This window comes from Pelodiscus sinensis, chromosome 23 (genome assembly GCF_049634645.1).
Source record: "Pelodiscus sinensis isolate JC-2024 chromosome 23, ASM4963464v1, whole genome shotgun sequence".
In the NCBI taxonomy this organism is placed as follows: domain Eukaryota; kingdom Metazoa; phylum Chordata; order Testudines; family Trionychidae; genus Pelodiscus; species Pelodiscus sinensis.
In genome coordinates this window covers 13,351,290-13,363,886 of record NC_134733.1, presented here as the reverse complement: position 1 = coordinate 13,363,886, position 12,597 = coordinate 13,351,290, and the positions used below count along the sequence as shown (strand labels likewise).

General features: G+C 46.7%; 1 protein-coding gene across 5 annotated transcripts in view; it reads left to right on the top strand.

The window, feature by feature from the left end:
- Positions 1-3,949: 3,949 nt before the first annotated feature.
- Positions 3,950-12,597, top strand: part of H6PD (hexose-6-phosphate dehydrogenase/glucose 1-dehydrogenase) — a 28,761-nt gene continuing 20,113 nt past the window's right edge. The window contains exons 1-2 of one of the 5 annotated variants that reach the window (XM_075906842.1): positions 3,950-4,038; positions 5,437-5,499. The gene's annotated coding sequence lies outside the window, so the exon portion shown is untranslated. Of the gene's footprint in view, positions 4,039-4,246; positions 4,267-5,436; positions 5,500-7,613; positions 8,039-12,597 lie in introns of those variants that run through there. The other 4 variants (XM_075906846.1, XM_075906843.1, XM_075906841.1 and 1 more) reach the window with 4 other exon arrangements.

Below are 12,597 nucleotides of genomic sequence, written 5' to 3'. Positions count from 1 at the left end.
TCACGTCCTGATTTATGTTGCATATTTCCTTACTTGTCAGCTAATCCCTGAGAAGTCAATAAGGCATCTCATGGAGGGAGGGTCCAGCCCACAGAGTAAAGATGTAATCCTGTTTAATTGGTATTCATGTTTAACCATTTAACTGATTAAAGAAGGGGCAGAGGGGCAGTGCTCCAGCCTGGCCACTCCAGGTGAGGGGACTCTGCCGGCTGGTTCTGTGCAGGGCTGGAGCAGACCTCCATCCGTGATGGGCGTTGGTCGGGGAGCTGCTCTCGGGTACCGGTTGACCATTACCCAGTAAGCACCACCCATTAAGAGTTAACCAGTTACCCAGTTACATCCCTAATCAGAATGTGGACTGAGCAGAGGTCAGGCAGCATGTCAGTGGTACATTTGAGACTAGAATCCAGGTTTTCTAATTCTCAGTCCCATACTTCATACCCAGGTGACCATGAGATCTGACTGAGCTGCTAGCTGTTATTGAGGGATCATCTGGGAACTCCTCGGCCACACTTGAAATGAAGGAAGGCATTTTCCCCTGATGCAGAAAGGGCCAAAAGTTTTCTTGAGGGGAGGCAAGCCCTTTCTCTGAAGCATCAAGTATGAACACAGCTGGAGACAGAATGGTGGGTGGAGCAGGCCAATGCACTGCCAACACAGTGCTGAAAGTCAAGATAGAGCATTTGATACTGGGTCACCTCGGTTCCCTACAATTAAAAATTAGGGTGTTTCCAGGTGACACTGAAAATCCCAGGAAAAATCTGACTCTGTGGGAGAACCCCAAAATGTGAAGGTAAATTACAGGCATCAAGAAACTTCATCACAAAACACAGCATGAGGAACTGTGTGGTATTGAGATGACAGCCTGGGACTAGCCATCAGGAGAGCTGAGTTCTGTTATTGTGTCTTGTCGCGAGAATCACAGGTCTGATGATGAATACCCAAGGCGGGAAGGACAGAACCAGGTGGACAGCTTTATCAAATAACAATTATTTATTTATGACAGTGGTGAATTTATAGTATTTATTCTAAGATTTTTAATAGACCGTGTTAATAATGAATTTACAGTATTTATTATATTTATTCTATGGTTTCTAGTAAAACGTGTCAGAGATATAGGGATGGGAATGGCAAGGGGAATAGTCTCTAATCTTAAAATATCCAGCTACAGTAATAAAATAACAGTGATAACTACAAACTCTTATGTACTACCCAAAAACAACTACAACACTAAGCTTATACAACAAGAAAAAATCAAATCATACATACCAACTTACACAGCACACGGAACATTTCACAGATATCGGTTCGGTTGCGAAGGCCTTGGTTACGCCCGAGAGTTGGGGGAGGTGGATGGTCAGTTGATCAGGCCAGCAGCGCTTTGAAGTATGCGAGAAGGCACACGCACGGTGGTACGTGTGTTGCGAAGACCTCATGGTATGCAGGAAGGGTGCGGCCGGTTTCTCTCAAGGAGTACTGCAGCCCACTATAGCAAGAGTGGCCTGGCCAATCTTTCTTACTGGGGGAGCAGTTTCTTTTCTCTAACATGCCTCAGTTTCCTTAACTGTAAAATGGTTTCATAATATAGATCTACTTTTGCAAAGTGCTTTGAGCTCCTTGGGTAGAATGCACGATGGGCATGCTTAAGTATTCATGCTTACTCTGTAGCTCACTGCCCTTTACTGGATAAAAAATTCAGGAGTATGTAGCACTTTAAAGACTAACAAGGTGGTTTATTAGATGATGAGCTTTCGTGGGCCAGACCCACTTCCTCTGGCCCACAAAAGCTCATCATCTAATAAACCATCTTGTTAGTCTTTAAAGTGCTACATAGTCCTGTATTTTGCTTCAGCTACACCAGACTAACATGGCTACATTTCTGTTACTTTACTGGATAGAATTAGAACTGCACAGATGTGTGCTATTAGCTCTAATGTACTGGTTGGTGGTTTATGGAGGTCCTCCAAGTGCTTTTTTTTTTCTTCTTTAAAAACAGAAAGATCAGAGTTCAATCTTCCTATTGCTATGTTTTTCTGAAGGGTCATTTGTGTGCAACACAATGACAGCTAAGTCTCAAGTGATCACAGATTTGTTACAATCGATTTTTGCAATGCACGTGTTAATTTCACACCCTGTTAGATGGGGGAGTGGGGAAGAGAGCCACATCTGCAGCCCTGCTTCTGCAATGAGTTCTGTGTGAGTAATGGAGTCTCTGCACATGTGTGGAGCCCCCTTTCAAAATCAGGGCCTTTGGCTGTAACGGTTGCCACATTTTGGAGAATTGTCCATTGGGACAAGCCCTTGAATTATATCATAGTGGCATGGTGCAACAAAACAGGGTGAGTGTGACATTAGCATGTTGTGTATCTTGTCATTGTCATGCTACAATGCAATAATACGTGTCTGAGGCATCCTCAATGTGTGTACAAAGGTTGAATTGCAATGTCCTCATGCAACACCACTGTATGGGACCCAAGCAGTGGCTATGAGGTCTGAAAGCAATCCAGGCAGCCTGCAATCAGAGAGTCTCCAACAAAACGACATCTTTCTAAAGCAAGGGGGTAGCAGCCACCAGCCATTTGGAGCATTTTTAGCAGGATGGCAATGTACGCCACAGACAAATAAAAATAGAAGAAAATCCACTGTTTGGGGATGGGATGTTACTGAACATTGGGCCTGTGTAGAGATCAGTGCATGGAAGGCCAGATTTTCCACAGAGTTCATTATTAATTATTATTGTTTGTATTCTCATAGACAGGGCTCATAGAGCTGGGTTCGGGCAATCTGCGCATGCTCAGAACCATCTGCGCATGCGCAGATCGCTGGACAGCACGGCTGGCGAGCAGGGCTCGCCGCGGTTCGGCGAGCTCTGCTCATAGAACCTAGGAATCCAAATCATGGTTTAGGAACCACAGTGTTAGGTACTGTACAAACCTAGAAATTAAGATGGTCTGTGTCCCAAGGAGGTAAGGGTACATCTACACTGCAACATTATTTCAAAATAACTAGCGCTACTCTGAAATAATTTAGTCCGCATCTACACAGCAGGCAGTTATTTTGAAATAGCGTCAAAATACTGTCAAACTGGAGGACTTCTTACTCAACTCCTGTAACCCTCATTGTACAAGGAATAAGGGAAGTCAGAGGAAGAATGCTCTATTTCGAAATAAGTGCTGTGTAGGCACTCCCTATTTCAAAATAAGCTAGGCAATTGACATAGCTCAATTTGTGTAGCTTATTTCAAGTTAAGCCTTGCAATGTAGATGCACCCTCAGACAACAGTTTGAAAGACTACATAGAAGACATCCATCTGAAGAAGTGGGCTGTGCCCACGAAAGCTCGTGATACCATCTACATGTTTTGTTAGTCTTTAAGGTGCTACTAGACTAATTGTTGTTTAAGTTTTTCTTGTTACAGACTAACTCCGTTACCCCTCTGAAACTTGGCTACCCCTCTGAAACTTTTGTAGGTAGAAACCATGGGTCAGCCCACAGACAGTGACTCCAATACACCAGAGATCTAACCCCTGTCCAGTTTCTTCGTATGCAACATGGCAAGGAGGAGGAGGGAGTCGACCGTGGCTAATGCGGTGGTTTTGGGGATGCCAACTGGGAGCTCCTCCCAAGATGAGGGGCAGCATGGGAGAAAGCCTTGTTTGGAAACTTACCAGGTCTCGTGGGCTCTGCAGCTGCTAGGAACTTTTGGAAAAGTGGCCAGCTTCATGTAAGTGCTCAGATGCAAGTTAAACTCTTTGTGGGGAGGGGGAGGACTAGGGAGTCACTTAGAGTGGGGGCGAGACCTGGTCTGCCCCCACCGCCCTTTTGCAGCTGAATCGCTCAGTATCCAGCGATAGCTTTTCTGAGCCCTGCCGCCTCTCAATTGCGGGAGCCAGTGCAGCGTGAACCATAGATTTTACCAGCGGAGGCAGAGCCGGAACCCTCTGCGTCGGTGCGGGAGGCGGAGCCCTTTGCTGCCACCGGCCTGGTCCAGAGTCTTCCAGTGGCTTGACCCCGCGAGTGGGAGGGCAGGGGAGGAAAGGTGAGTGCGCGGGGGAGGGGTCTCGCGCATGCCCTGGCCTGCGGGGGGGGAGGGGGTCCCTGCTGATTAGTGGGGTCCCTGCTGGGGGCCCCAGCCCGGCTGCTGGGAAACGGGCTGGCGAGTGGTGGCCGCGGAGCCAGCTGCAGCGCCGTGCACTCTGCACAGCTTGTAAACAGCTGGCGAGGGGGCCAGCAGCGGAGCCTGGGCTCGCCTTCCACCAGAGCGCCGGTCAGCAGATGCGCTGTGGGCTTGCATCATTGGGCTTGGGGGGCAGCCCTACTCCTAGGGGTGATATGGGGGGGAGGGATCAGTTTGTACTTTTGGGAGGGGAGGGATATGGGAAAGTTCTTCCCCTCCTGCGCTTTGGGCTCTTCTTGCACAAAGACTGCATGCAGAGTGCACGTGGTTTTTCTACTCCTTTGAGGATCCTGGGAGGAGGAGGAGAGGAGGAGGCGTGAAGGGAGCTCATTCAGCAGTTTATGGCTGGAGAGAGTGTGTGTGAGAGAGGGAGAGGGGAGTGATTTATTTATGGAGTGTTTGGGTGATGCCTTGGCGAGGGAAGGGAACAATATGATTTACATGCAGGTTGCACGCATGGTGTATATTACAAGCAATGCTTCTCTTCTATTGTAACTTTTCCTTAGATCACACCTTAAGAAATGCATTTCTCCATTTCTGCCTCAGTAGCTCTGCTTTGGTTTTGTCTTTTTTCTTTTTTTCCCTACATTATTTGCAAATTATGACACCAGTTACCTCTGTGCCTGGTTCCCTGACCTTGAAGAAATTCTTCTCCTGCCTCCTTGGTGCTTAGAGGGTTTAACAAATAAATTCTTGGGTTGGAATCAGACTGAGGAAAGCAGATGAGTATTTAAGATCTCGGCTTATATGCAGTGATTGTAGTAACAAGAAACACACACTTAAGATATTGCCTAATCCTTGTATTACTAAGATTTTGCCTTCTGCACCATGGAGGAATAAATGCTATATTGATTTGCACCCTATAAATGCTTCTGCTTACTACTCCTTAGAAAGTCTGTGGTGCAGTTTTCTGGGTTGGGTGGCCTACGCTCTGTTTTCTTTGTATCAGGCTTGGCAGTCACAGCTTTGTCAGAACAGTAAATAGAAAGGATCAAGTGCTAATTTGAATCTCTTATTCTGTACTTAACCTGATCCTGGGCATTAAACCTTTGACTTTTCCATGAACTGATGGTGCCAGTTTCCCCATGGCTGACTTCTTCCCCTGGGGACGCTTTCTTTAATGTTTTATTTATGTGCAGCCTTGTAGAAGGCTTAAGCTGTGCTGTGCTATGTCTCTTCAATGTTTTGTGTGTGAACTGGAAGCTAATTCACAAGTGAAAACCTGCCACTGGGTGATTGGTTTGTAACTTTTCCTTACAGCTGGGAGTTGGGGGATTGAGTCTTGTAGCCAGTCGTGACTGTAGCTGCTGTTTTCCCAAGACTGTAAGTGATTTTTATTTTTTATTTTTATTTATTTTTTTTGGTCAGAAGATTGTGCTTTCCTTTGTACCTGTGTACTGAGAGGTGCTGGCAGATAGTTTCTCTCAGCAGTGCTCTTCCAGACTGACCCAAATCAATCTTCCTTAAAGAATCCGGCATTAAAAACCCCAGGATGATCTGTATTGCACTGTGGGTGGCTTTTTAGGTTAGCAGCAGCAGGAGGCAGAGAGTTTGGGAGAACATCTTTGGTTTTGATTCTGCAGTCCGCTCCATTTGAAGGGGTCTGCACTGTTTGAAAAATTGGGGCCTAAGACAGTCTCTCAGCCTCCTTTGGGTACCCCATGGAACTGCTAACCTAGAAGGCAACCCACAACTAGGCAAATCATTGCAGGATGAGGGCCTTAATGTATAGGCCCGGGGGTTATGGCCAAGTAAAATGCTCTCTGTATGGGTGCAAAACTGCTGTGATTAGTGACATCCAGGCTGAGAGAGCTCTTGGAATTGGTTCTCATTTGCAGATCAGTAGGATCTAAGGCCTCCTCTTGCACCTGGTTGTGGTGTGGACTCCTGCACCCATGCACAGCAGTGTTCCCCTCAATACATTGCCCGAATGGAGCCATTGCAGGACCAGCCTTTAAAGTCATGTTGTAAAAACTTATTTCCAGGTTTATGGCTCTCAGAGGTTGCGTCTAGACTGGTAAGTTTTTCTTTTGCGGAAAAACTTGCCAGCTGTCTACACTGGCCACTTGAATTTGCGCAAGAACACTGACGATCTAATCTATGATCGTCAGTGTTCTTGAGCAAATACAAGGACTTTCCCATTCGGGAAAAAGCCCTCTTGCGCAAATGCTTTTGCGCAAGAGGGCCAGTATAGACAACTGGGAACCGTTTTGCGCAAAAAAGCCGATGGCAATCGGGGCTTTCTTGCGCAAAACCACATTTAGGTTGGCACGGACGCTTTTCCGCAAAAAGTGCTTTTGCGCAGAAGTGTCCGTGCCAATCTAGACGCTCTTTTCCGCAAATGCTTTTAATGGAAAAACTTGTCCGCCAAAAGCATTTGCGGAAAATCATGCCAGTCTAGACGTAGCCAGAGTGTTTGTTATAATAGGTGGGGGGGTGATTTTTCCAGCAGGGTTGCCTTATCCCCATTTAATAGCAATTATATTTTGGATTTTACATTTTGGGAATTCACCCTGATAAACTCAAACACTCTTTTATTCTAGTTGAAAAATAACTTGTCTGCACAGGGCAGTAAGATTTAATATTGCTGTAAGTTAAAATGTTGCAATTGTCTTTTGAAGCTAAACCCTAGGTCACATGGCAAAAGGAATCCTTCTTGGGTAAGATAGCTCTGCGTGTTTGTTTGACATGGATCTGCTGGCTCTGAGCATGGCAGAGCGGTGTTTTGCAACTGGAAATATTGAGTAACCAGTTTTTAGTGGGAGTGAAACTGGATGTGACTGTGTAAATCAAGTTCTTCAGCAGTCCACATGGCTTAGGGCAAGTCTACACTACTGTGCTGCATAGGCACAGCTCCAGCGCATCTGCTGAAGACTCGCGATGCTGATGGGAGAGCACTTTTCTGCCAGCATAATTACAGTATTCCACTTCTGCAAGAGGTGAAAGTTCCTTTGGCGGCAGAGCATCTCCCGCCAACACGACACTGTGCACACAAGTGCTTGTGCCAGCAAAACTTATGTTGCTCAGAGGGTGTTTTATTCACACCCCCGAGGGACAAAAGTTTTGCTGGTGTAAATGTGAAGTGTAGTTGTGGCCTAAATCAGCTTACTTGTGTTCTAGGTGGTTGGTCCCCTGCACCTCACAGATGGTAACATTCCGGCTGTGCTCCTCTAATATAGTGTTTCTCAACCTTTTTTTTAATAAAGTACCTCTTTAAAAAAAATTATAAGTACTCCCAGTACCTACAGTTTTCAGACATTCAATTTTTTCTACTATTGCACCACATTTGTTTAAACAACTTAATCGTAGCCAGGTGGGCGATGAAATTTTTGGGTGTAAAAAGATGATGAAGAATCCACATTTAAAAAATTATTTTCTCCTGTCTCTCCATTGGTGGACAGCTCTGCAAAGGGAACTTGGTTGGACCAATGAATGTGAAGTGCTGGGGAGAGACTGGCACAGAAGCATTTGCTTTTTCTTTGCTGGGAATGGGAGGCTCAGGTTTGCTGTTTCCTCCCCTTTACCAGAAAGTGCTAAGCTGGCTGATCGTTAACCAGGCCTCTTGTTTGTTTGCCTGTCAGTCAAGAGAGATTTGCTAACCCTGAGCGCACCAGCCTTGTCTGTCGTCTCTGGCTGCAGGAGAGGAAAGGTCTGTAGTTAACAGGAGGAAGTCAGTTTCGAGAGCACTGTAACCATTGCAATCTTTGCAAAGACTTTGTGTTACTGGGTGAGTCTGCTGGAGGAGAACCGTGGGGGTTTTGATCAGGTTTGTTCAAGATGGGGCAGTGAGAATTTCCCAGGGCTCGCTGTGTTGGTGTAGTGAAAACACTAGTGCTGAAGAAGTGACTTTTCCTTGGTCCTCGTAAGTATGGAAACCCATTAGAACTAGGGTTACCAGATCAGTTAAAAAAAATACTGGATACACTTGATCTCAGATCGGGGGAGGAAGGGGAGGACCGGCGGGTGGGAAGCAAGGCTGGCCATTGGGAACCGGCCTCTGGGAAGCAGGACTAGTTGGGAGGAGGTTGGGGGCAGTGGGGCTGGTTGGGGGAGAACCTCTGACGGGGAGCGGGGCTGACCCAGGCACACACAGATCCCGAGGTGCTGCCCGTCCCACACATGGTCCCAGTGGGGTGCATGGGCAAGTCTGGCCCGGCCCTGTCCCCCTCCTCTCTACTGCGTAGTTGCTTACTATCTGGCTGGAAGACACACTCATGCAGCGTGAGCATGTCTACCAGCCAGGCAGTATTCAGCTACGTACTGATACTCATGATGATAACAAAATCTTAATTAGAAAATACTGGACATTTATATATATGGTATTTTCTCAATTTGTTTTCTGGACAGAAAGCTCAATTACCGGACTGTCCAGTTCAAAACCTGACACCTGGCAACCCTAATTAGAACCGTGCTAAGAGATCTGTTCAAACCATTGCTGTGCATGGGATCTGAGTCCAGGGCCTTTGTTCCGGACCAAGGGCTTGAGGTGGAGTTTGGGGAGAAAGAAGGACGGGACATTGATACAAAGGTCACAATGTGTTGGGGAAGGGGGATGGCAGCTGTAGCAAGCCAGGGATTCTGGGACCCCGTGGAGAAGCCTTTGTTTCCCAACTCTGCTTACAGAGCCATACTTGGGTGATGCGAGTGTAGTCTCCTTTACATCTCAGCCTTCTATCCATTCTCACTCACGGTGTACTGGCACTGCCGAAAACATTCTGCTGAGCTGCTGAACATCATGAGCAAGCCAGAGGGGAGGGGAGATCACACAGGGACGGGGGGGGGGGGGGAAGTGGATTTTGTTTCTTTTTCTTTGCCTTTGTCCCCAAACTAGGGGTGGGCAATAACTTACACAGGGGGACCACTTCCATGAATTATGGCATGTGGTCACGGGGCGGATCCCTATGCTCCCTCTCTGGACGGGGCACAGCCTTGGGTGGAAGAGGTGGGGCTGGGGGCTCTACAGAGAGAGAGAGAAGGTGTGCGAGTGTGAAAGAGAGACACTGTGTGTGTGTGTGTGTGTGTGTGTGTGACAGACTTTGTGACAGGTTGAGTGTGGGGCACTGACAGGGGAGAGAGTGTGTGTGACTGATTGTGGCACAGAGACAATGTGGCACAGACTGTGTGTGTGTGACAGTGACACGGTGTGTGTGTGCTGGCTGCTGCTGCGTATGTTTCTGAGAGATGCTATGGGCTGTCTCTTCAAGTCGGTGAAAGCTGTCCTTCTCTGTTGTCTCCCCTCCTCCCCCGCTCTGTAGAGACGGGATATGGCCGGTGGGGAGTATATGAGAGAGAGCCCAAGCACTGAATTCTTAGAAACAGGCTCTTAAGACAGGCGCTCCTCTGAGTCGCTTACCATCCATGCTGCAGAGTGGAGCCGTTCCATTGTGTCTCCCTCTCCCTGACCCTTGCTCTGCATGGATGGGGTGTCAGGGCAGGAGGATACCCTGATGTTAGCACTCCCCTTCACTTCCCTGCATGGGAGCTGCTGGGCTGCAGGATGGAACAAGATGGCGGGAGGGGCAGCAGAACACACATGGCCAGTGGTAAGTCTGCAGGCTCTGCTAATCAGCAGGGCAGGCTGGATCCTGCCCCTCCCCTCCCCCACTGCAAACCTACCAGCTCTCCCTAACTCCATTCCCTTTCTCCCCTCCCTTCAGATGCAGGCCTGCCCACTGCCCTTCTCCTGGTAGGAAGCCTTGTCTACATTGAAAGCTACCCAAGGTTGACATCAAGGGCATACGAGCCATTTGAACAGCAAGTGTAATCAGGACAAGCTGTGTTCAGCAGTTTTTGGAAGCTGGGGTTCAAACCAGCCATGCCTTCCTTGGTCTGATGTGAACAGAGCCAGTTGGGGGCACATGGCTGTTAAACAGAGCATGGCATGCTCCTCTTTTGGGTGCCCAGCTCCTCACTCTGCTGACGTTTCAGAAGTGGGAAAAGTGGACTAACCCAGAGTGGGGTCAGGGGGAAATGGTGGCAAATTATATGAGGCTGTTAGGACAGCAGAGGAAAATCCTAAATACCCAAATGCTCCCATTTCTTGCAAGAATCTTAAGATCAGGCCTTACACTTGACCTGAATGGTAGAGCAACCAGGCTTAAAAAACCTGCGTCCTTCATCTTGGACCATTTACTGTAGTGGCGGGCAATGGGTGTTTGCTGACTGAGGAGAATGAACCAAATACTGTCAACACAGTTGTGCCAACCCCTGGGACAGTCTTGATGTAAAAAGAAAACCAGGTGGTTTCAAACCCTGTTGTGAAAGGTGCTAATATTTCCACTTTAAAAAAAAATAATTCTGAAATTGTATTTTCCATAGGCTGGGCAGAACAGGGTGTTTGGGGGATTTTTTTTTTGTTCATTTTTTATCACAATGTAAACCGACCCTTGCACTGGAGAAATCCAGCCTGGCAGCTGCCGAAGGAGAGTGAGAAAGTGAAACCGACTAGTTTAGCGTGCAAAAAAGAAAATGGGGTCTGTGATGTCAATAGATTTCCTGTTTCACTGAGACACTTCAGATTCTTACTCATTAAGGCCTAGTCAGAAGACCGGTGTTGGACTGATGTAACTGTATCAGTTAGAGAGATGATGTTTTCACCTAAGTAGTTTAGGCCAGTCCATAATTTACTGTGGACACAGATTACAAAGAGTAATCACTATTGTGGTCTAATGGATCTTTATATCATTATGACTGCGTTTGCACTTGAAGGTGTTCTCATGCTTTAATTACACTAGTATAATTAGGGACACAACTTTTGGAAATTCCATAAAAGCCCTTGGTTGAGCTGTATCTACAGCAGAAATTTATCTCAACTGTGCTATCATTGTGGCTGCTTTCCAGTAATGCACAACCCCAGGAAACTGTGAATAGATTGAGATAACAACTGATGCAATAGATCAGTGTTTCTCAACCAGTGGTATGAGTATCCTTAGGGGTACTCAAGAGAAGTTTGGGAGGTACATCAACACAAATGAAATTTGGAGAAAACGGAATTTTTGTTTTATGTTTTACAGCTCTTTATTATTTTTGTACTTTTTACACCTCAAAATTTCATTGCCCGCCTGGCTATGTTTAAGTTTTCTAAGAAATGTGTTGCAATGGTAGAAAACAAAATTGTGTCTGAAAACTGTAGGTACGGTTTCATATATATATATATATATATATATTTTTAAAGGAGGGTACTTATATATATATAAGTTGAGAAACACTGCAATAGATTCTGAATCAACATTGTGCTGTCTTCATAACATGTCCTGTGTTCTCTCTCCTGGTTTCCCACATCACGGCTGGCACAAAACATGTACTGTCTTCTGAAAAATTGCTTCATTTTTGGTATAAGGGAAATGGATGCAAGAAGGAACAAAAGCAAAGTTTATTTTTGACAGCACACTGTGTGCATCTCTTCTGTTACAGGCAGGTAGCAGCTCTGGGGACAAAATGGGCAATCTCTACAGACAAGCAGAGTGCTTAGCAATACAAAGATGCAGTACGCACAAAAATGCATTACTGCTTCATAGCTACATATACCAGACTTATGAGAGCTTGTCCCAGAGCTAGACTGGGGTTTCACCAAATGTCCCACCTTGGATTGGTTGACTTTCACTTGTTAGAGCCTTATTCAGTGCCCTTCATTGGAACATAATTCTGTGCAAGTCTTAAACTGGCTGTGTTATGAAATAGGAATGTTAAATTTCGATTAACTAATCGAATAGTCGATGGGATTTCCATTAATCAATAAGGACTAGCGCGGTGCTCTGACTTTGAAATGTACAAGATCTTGTGCATTTCAAAGATCGAAATGAGTCCGGGGCCAGTGGAGAGCTCCCTGAGCCCCGCTGCTGGCCCTAGGCTCCATATGGCGCTTCCACTTTGAAATGTACAAGAGCCCCAGAAGGGAGGGACTCTTGTACATTTCAAAGGTGGAACGCCGCCACTGCGCCCCTACCTCCTCCCACAGAGCTGGAGCTTGGGGGAGCCCGCTTTTAAGCCGCCTCCCCCCAGCACCTGCTCCTCTTCCACTCCTTTGTGCCTCTTTCTGTTAGAGGCAGCAAGTGGCGGGGAAGTGACTGGTCAACTAGTATGTCTGCTATCTGATAAGCTTTTGCTTATCTGATAGTCGATAAGTCGCTTGCATCCCTATTACAGAAGTGAATCAAAGAGCTAGAAAACTGGGACCGCTGGTTGTGGTACCTGTCTGTGAAGTGTCAATATTGACGCCAGTCGGTGCCAAAAGGGGAAAGCGGGAAATAGCATCCTGCCTGCATTGACGCACTTATTTGTTCACAGCAGACACTGAAACTCCTGTAAGAATGGATTTCATTTTCACAGCTCAAAGCCAGCGACTATGGCTCCTAACCGTCCCCACATAGAGCAGGGGTGGGGAACCTCAGGCCTGGGGGCCAGATGCCTGGATCCGGCTCC